General features: G+C 42.4%; 1 long non-coding RNA gene across 2 annotated transcripts in view; it reads right to left on the bottom strand.

Annotated features, from left to right (window-relative positions):
• LOC308194128 overlaps positions 1 to 6197 on the bottom strand; it is a 42664-nt gene extending 36467 nt beyond the window's left edge. For both annotated transcript variants that reach the window (XR_013950307.1, XR_013950308.1), the window contains exon 1: positions 5893 to 6197. This is a non-coding gene — a long non-coding RNA (uncharacterized lncRNA). The remainder of the gene's footprint in view (positions 1 to 5892) is intronic.
• Positions 6198 to 7520: the final 1323 nt, after the last annotated feature.

Below are 7520 nucleotides of genomic sequence, written 5' to 3' on the forward strand. Positions count from 1 at the left end.
AAAAATGGGCTGCTTGTTAGAGCAGACAAACAAGAGATCAACAACCCTGATACCATGTCTTAATTCAGCAGTAAATGCAGCAGCTGCCCTGTAAAGAAAAGGAGCTTTTGCTTCTTAGATGCTCATATAGTATCTGAAACAAAAAAGTTTTCAGGTTGAGAAGTGGTCATGCCTGGGAGCATCCATCACTAACGAAAGATACGCATGAAACATTAGCCAATGGCGCTAATCAAAGTGGAGATGTTTTTCTGAGACTTCTGGAGGTATAATGCCCATGGCCGGAGAAAGCTGCCCTGTCCACACTTGTCTCTCTCACCCCCAAAATCCAGCCTTTGCCCTTCCCTAAGGAAGTGCCGTGCTGGCACTGTCATGACATTGGGACCTCCCTACCCTGGTGTAGAGACACTGTGGCCAGCACTCATGGATGTGTCCCACCACCATTCTGACCTGGACGACGTTTTCCACATATCCATAAAAGGTGATATTGCATTTTCTAGCCTTTTCTTTTTTCAGCTACAGTGTTTGAACTCTTATTTGGGGAGTATTGTGAAAAGGAAAAGACGACAGCTCTGTTAGACATGCGATTTTCAAGCTGACAGTTTCCCTTTCATTTTAAGGAGCTGAAAAACATTTCTAGTATCAGACAGATTGAGTTTTAACAACATGACAAACAGACCCATTTGTTGATCTCAAGTCCTCGCTATCCATCTTCAATTAACATGGTAAAAAGGTGGCTTGCATCCAGTGTCAGACATTTGTATAAGCAGCACATGCCCTCGCAGTTGGAATCAATGTTTGCCATTGATAGATTGGGAAGGAAAATGTATGGTATGACACTGGGCTCACATAATCAGAGGAAATCAGATACCTTGTGAAAATCTCTCTCTCATACAATCCAAAAGTCCATCTAAGATTTAGAAAGAAAAAAAAAAAAAGAATCGTGGTATTATAAGGAAATATAAAAAAATTACCGTGAATAACCATGAAAAAGTGCAAACAATTTTGGAGCCAACATAGAGCACCACAGTGATGGTACTAACGCAGATGTGCCAAGGCCATTTCTGTCCTGGACCTGTTCACAACAGCCATTCTGATTTGATTTCTCTCTTATTTCCTGATAAAATTAGGAGTGGCTGGTTCTAATTTAAAACCTCCTTACAACATGTGAGTTTTCACATAGGAAGAAAAGAAAGACAGAAAACGAAATACATTTCACAAGAAAGAAAACAACTCATTGGGAAGATTTGGGGTTTCACACAACAGAAGCCTGTGCAGAAGCCTGGGGAGCTTTGTGCAAAACATATGTTCAAAGTACAAATACTAGAAGAATGAAATATCATGAACTGTAATCTAGATAGTAACACTGCAGATCAGAAAGATGATTTTAATGGCACTACTGACTCCAAAACAACAACTGCAGCTTAAATGCCATCTAAGATTAAGGTGCTTATTTGATAGTTAAAACTGTAAATGGCCAAACTTTTCTGATGGAGACAGCAAATTCTGAAATCTTATTTGTTTTCAAAGACCTGAGGGCTTTGAAAGATAATTGGAAAGAATGCAATAGTCTAGCAACCTGTAGCAGCATAGAAGTGACAAATGCATTCTCTAAATCCTGATTTTCTGGACAAAATAACTGTTTCTCCCTCTCTGAACACAGACATTTAGGAACACTGCAGTTAGCAAAAACTGTTCTCTTTTTTGTACAATAGCAGTAACTTAACAGACATTTTAATATTAAAATCAAATTTAAATGGTGTTTAGCACATACACTTGCCAACTGTCTTATACAGCAAATTGTGCCATCTGAATATTCAAATATCCCTATTTTTCTATGCAGAAAATAAAATTTCAGACCCAAATGTCTTGAGCAGAGTCCAGGAGATGCTCATTAAACCAGCACTCCCAGTCACCAGTGCCCAAAGCTGACAGTGGCTGTCCCTTCAGGATCAAATCCTGCCCCACTCCATCCTGCCCCAAGGTCTGTGGGGATGATGCACACCATGCTCAAGGGTACCTGTCTCCTCCTCACCATCCAGCAACCTCATCGAGTCAAGTAAATGTCACTGTTCTGCAATGGATGGCTACAGCTGGTGGAAGGCAGATATGCCTAAAGGACAGCCCTACAAAGACTCTTGTGATGTACATGCTTAATTATTAGGAACATAACGTTAACTAAGGGTCCTTCTGACCCTGTACCCGGTCTCTCACGGTGGCCGTAAGGAAAGAGTCATAAAACAAGCATAGAAGAACCCTTCCCCAAGTAGCCTCTGTGCCTCTACCTTCAGCCAAAGGGATTTCCTGCCCCAGTCAATATTTCTGGTTATTCAACGGCCTCCAAACAATCTCTCATCCAATCACTTGATTGCTTCTGAAAGAAATTCTGGACAAAATTCAAGAAAGCAGATACTAAGCAGGCAGGCTGAAGTAAAGCTTGGCTGAGCACAGACTAGTAGTGACTGAGACCCTTGCGGGTACGTGGCAGAACCATGAAGCACGTAAATTGAATAAATGAGAAGTTTGCAGACTGGGTTCCTTGTGATGCAAAGAGCTGGCTTGTCTTCAGAACTTGTGGTATTTTTAGACCAAAATAAAATGTAAGTAGAAGCACTGATTCCATTCAAAGAAGCACACTGTCAGAAGCATCAAAAGCAATACCAAAATAACCAGTTCAAGCTACAGAGAAATGAGAAAATGTATTTTCTCTTTGCATTTAACTAATAAAGGTTTCTGACACCTATACAAGTGAAACTAAAGGACCACTGACTCAGCACAATGGATAAAAGTTCCCTCCAGTGTACCACTGGACCTCTCTTCAACCAGTTCCTCTCTATCCTGGCTTCCCTGATGCAAGGTGCCCTGCAATAGCTGGTGTAAACAATACTGTTATTGCTCTTCTTTCCCTCTTTATTCTTAACTGCATTGTCTGAACTTATCCTTCCATCAGAAGTTATTAATAAAAACGTACTAGGGAAAAATCTTGTTCCAACCCTATCTTACATACTTAACACAGCTCAGCCGAACACTTAATCTGGACCATGGTATCAAGTCATGCTGCGCCACCATATAATAAATTCTTATAAATTGTGTGATTAAAATTAACAACAAGCTATACATCATGCAGACAGGACAAACTACTCAAGTCAGTTTACTGATATTACACACCTAATCCCCAATTTGTCTCATCTCAATGGTTTGGTTTAACATTCAAAGGCACAGATTACCAGATTGCTCTCACTGAATTCAGCTGCAGCCCTTACAGCAGAGTGTTTTAAGTTAGTTTCGAGTAACTCCATTTAAAAACCCAGACATCACCAATTAATTTTGGATACAAACAAGCAAAACCTAGTATTTTCTTTCTGCAGAAGGGAATTCATATGGTTGGCAGCCTTAATTATCTCATAGTAATTACTTAAAGCTATTTCTTCCAAAGTTGTGACCTTTCAAGAAACTCAGAATTTCAGATTTATGAGAACTTGCTGCATAGACTGCTCTGTGGCCATCACTGATCCTCCTGTTTTAGATACACGATCTCCTCTCCTTTGACTGCTCTCATTTGCTGCTTTCCACTATTGGAATGGACCCCTGTAACTGTGATTTCCTATGACCTTGAGGGTCTCCAAACCCCTGTTGAAACTGCACAATGCCACGTCTGATCACCTGCTACACCTACTGAATCACAGAAAATCGTAGAAACACAAGGTTGGAAAGGACCTACAAGATCATCTAGTCCAACCATCAAAGGTTGCTACTGCTATTACTAGGTCTGGGCTTGTGCTGAGCCTGCTCTTGCCCCACTTTTCTTTTAGGATGTCACCAACTTAAAGAGCAGCTGGGGACGTGCATTTGTTGCACTCGGGTCAAGGCCAGGAGAGCAAGTGGGAGATGGAGAGGGAGGCTGGATGAGTGCCAAGAAGCAGGGGTGCTATTGTCCCATGACAGCAGGACATTCACCACCAGCTTTTGTAACGCCGCTGGGGCTGAGTCAAGCTGCCTCTCCTTCTGAGATTTACAGTCCATAAGGCATGCACAGGCCGAGGAGCTCATTGTCCTGGGTGACTACGTTGCCCTGAGTGAGGAGGAGGCACGTCGCAAATGAATGAGGCACAAAGTCCACGCTCAGGGGAGAGCCAGGGCTCACATCAGGTTACTTGGTGCCACGACATAAGTTATGGGCAAAGCTCCACGGTGTCTCTTTGCATCTCCCTGGTGCTGGTTTGCTCATTAAACAGAGGTAGAAATAAAACTCCTTTTCAACCCTGGGGGCAGAGGGGGGGAACTTGCAAGTCCTCCACGAATCTGACTGCATCATTATGCTAACTTCACCTTACATTTTTGACAGGAAAACAACAAAAGTACATGACACACAAATTTGCGTTCCCTTAAGCAGCTCACAGATGCAATTTTTGCTCAGTCTTTTAAAGTTATCTTTTCTCCTCGTTTATGGCACGGATGGCTCCCTGCTAGATACAAAGAGGACCCAAACAAAATAAATCTGTAAATCCTTTCCTACTGCTGCTAACACAAGCTCCTATTTAAGGAAGATAAGTGTAACTCCTTGCAAGCCCTCCTCCCTTTTATGCAGATATCTCCAGTAATTATGCTTAGCTTCATCTTTAAAGCCCACCTGCCATCTGGATGAACTGAGACTTAGCATGATGGTTCGTGTGCTGGGGAAGCAAAGGGAGACTGGGTGCTGCATGGGAACATGAATGCTAACTCATCAGGAATGGAGCAAAGCCTTCCCTGGTGAGAAAAGCTAAGCATTCGGGACGGATATGCAGCATGGGACAGGTTGGTCAGAAATAGCTGTCTTGTCTGAGGAAGGTGGATGACAGGGGCAGGCAGCTTCACGGGGACAACAGACAAATGGGAAAGATGTTTTGTCAGAGGCTGATCTGCAGGGCAGTAAAGGTAATAAAAAGACAGCCTTTCAGGAAGCTTGGGATCTGATTCTGCTTTCCCCAAAGGGGCATCTCCCATGCAGCAAGGAGGGTGCAAGAGACTGAACTGGTGGCACCACTGTGCCAAGTTACAGCTCCGCAACCAGCAAGGGAATTCGACCCTCATGCACTCCCAGCTGCTCACATCCAGCTCATAGCATCTTCCACCTGGGCCCCAGTGTGGCAGTCAAAATTCAATGGCTTTGTCTTGCAAAGACAAGGGCACCTGTTTCCCTTGAGTTGGGGGAGAGACCCTGGCTGTTCCCTTCCCATAGTCAAGGCAAGGGGTTACCACAGCACAGGTGTGTTTTGTGTCGCATGGCACAACACGAGAAAGAGCACTACATCTCTGTAAGAAGGAGATACAGGCAACAGCAGAGCCTGGCTGTGTTACAGCACACACGTCTAAACATGAGAACAAAATGTTCCAATCACAGCTGTAACATCTGGCACTTACGCTGGATCCAAGCAAAACAAAAGCAAGCAAACAAACAAATAAATAAAAAACAAATAAAGGCAAACTGACCAGGCAAAACACCTTTACTTGTGGGAATGCATTTTGCAGATTTTATGGATATGGACAGAAAGGCCAGCTTAGACTCTTTAGCACAGCACACAAAATAAACGTACACTCAATCAAGTAAAAAAGACATCCATAAAGTTTCATTAGTAGTAGTTAAACCTAACAATAGATTGAGGGACTTACAGTTTAGGGCTACTGTGTCACTAAGAAACTCTTCATTTCATTCCCATCACAGGCAGAGGAACACACCAGCAGTTCTCCCATTTTGCCTAAAAGCTTGTACAGACCTAGATCAACTATTTTTAAAGTAACAGGTTGTCTGTATTTAACATTTGAAGTCCATAAAGATCTGTTGCATCTTCTGGGAAACTGCTCTGATGATTAATGTATCCTTGTTAAAAAGAATAAATAAATAAAAAAGCATACCTTGGCTCCATGTTGAACTCCTCTAGCTTCAGCTTGCAGCTGCTGGCTGGTGTTACATAGTTCCTGCCAATTAAAAAAACTTTTAGTATCTGGTAGCTTCTCTTCCAGTGACGTGTATATAAAGTACATACACCCCAGTATCATACTGCCTTTCAGCTTTCTCTTGACTGGCTTCAATCCCTGGCACTCCTGGAGCACCTCACCAAAGGAGATTTATGAAGAGCACTACTGACTTTTGCCAATAGGACCTTCCAGTAAGAATGACCAGATGCCAGCTGCCTTCTTTCTCCACCAGGAGAGATGGCTTGTCTTGGAGCCATGCTTCCATTTAAAAGAGAAGAGGACACAGGAGGATTTGGAAAAGGGATTTTTCAGAGAAGAGCCCAGGCCAATGTCCTAGCCCACCCTGAGCTATGGGATGTGGGGGACAAGGTTAGGGGAAGGGACAAAACAGAGAAAACCAAAAAGTGTCAGTGTAGAGAGGAGAAAGTGAGAGGCAGACTAAACCTAGGAAAGACTTTTTTTAGCACACACAGTCAGGCAGTCTGAACTCCACGTGCTCCAAACGCAGGGCTGTTGACTGCTCTGGGGTGTAATGGGGGTCACAGGTTTTCATTTCATCTGACATCCATCCATCCTGGAGGAATCTTTACAGTGAACATTGTATCAAACCAATACATTTCATCAAAAAAAAAGTTGTTTTGACAAATCACTACTTTGCAGTGAAAAAATACCACCATTCGGAAAAGTTTCCCAAACAGCTCTTATCTAAACATGATTAGCAATAGTCAGCTACTCAACACTTAAAGACAGTTAAATTAAAAAAAAAAAAAAGTTTGATATTATACTTTTTCTCTTCCAATCAAGCCTGGTAAAAACATTCCTTTACATATATTAGTATACAATTCACATTTGCCAAGGCAAAGACATGTTTTTGTTTTTGAAAAAAAGGTGAAGGAAATACAAAAACATCCTGAAATTATTTATTGCCAAATTAATGCTGTTTCCTGGGTTGTCTGAGGGGCATTGCTCATCAGCTGATGGAGAAGATGCAATGTGGTTTTGCAGCGATCATCACAGAGCTGACAGAGTGTTAGGCATTGTCCAAAGAAGAAAAATGAAAACCAAGAAATCGCCTGGAGAATTCAGCACCTCTGTGCTTTCCAGTCTGCAATAGTCTGATTTATGGGCTTTAATGAGTGGGCAGCGATGTCTACAAGCGCTGTCAAATCCTTTAGGATGGTGCAGGATGCCATGTATTAAGGTGTCCAAACATGGATTTGGAAGCTTAGTGATACCCACTTGTTCTGCAAGCTCCAGCCAAGAAATCCAGATCGCATTCTGGTAATCCTGCAGGAAAAAAGAAACAGAACAACACATGCATTTGATGAGTACCTCTGTCCATCATTAAGCCTGGCACTTCTGCACAGCATTGCTTTTCACAGTTCTCTTTCGTCCACACCCCTTGTGCTCTCAGGCTCTCAGACACACAACATCTTGACTAAATTTTGTTTCCTATTTGCAGTAAATATAATCAACCCAAATGCAATTTTTCTGTACTTGTATGACCTACTGATACGGGGATTTCCTAAAAATCATTAGGGAATCAGGCACTAGAATCCCCATGA

Source organism: Anser brachyrhynchus (genome assembly GCF_964034855.1).
Source record: "Anser brachyrhynchus genome assembly, chromosome: 4".
Classification (NCBI taxonomy): Eukaryota; Metazoa; Chordata; class Aves; order Anseriformes; family Anatidae; genus Anser; species Anser brachyrhynchus.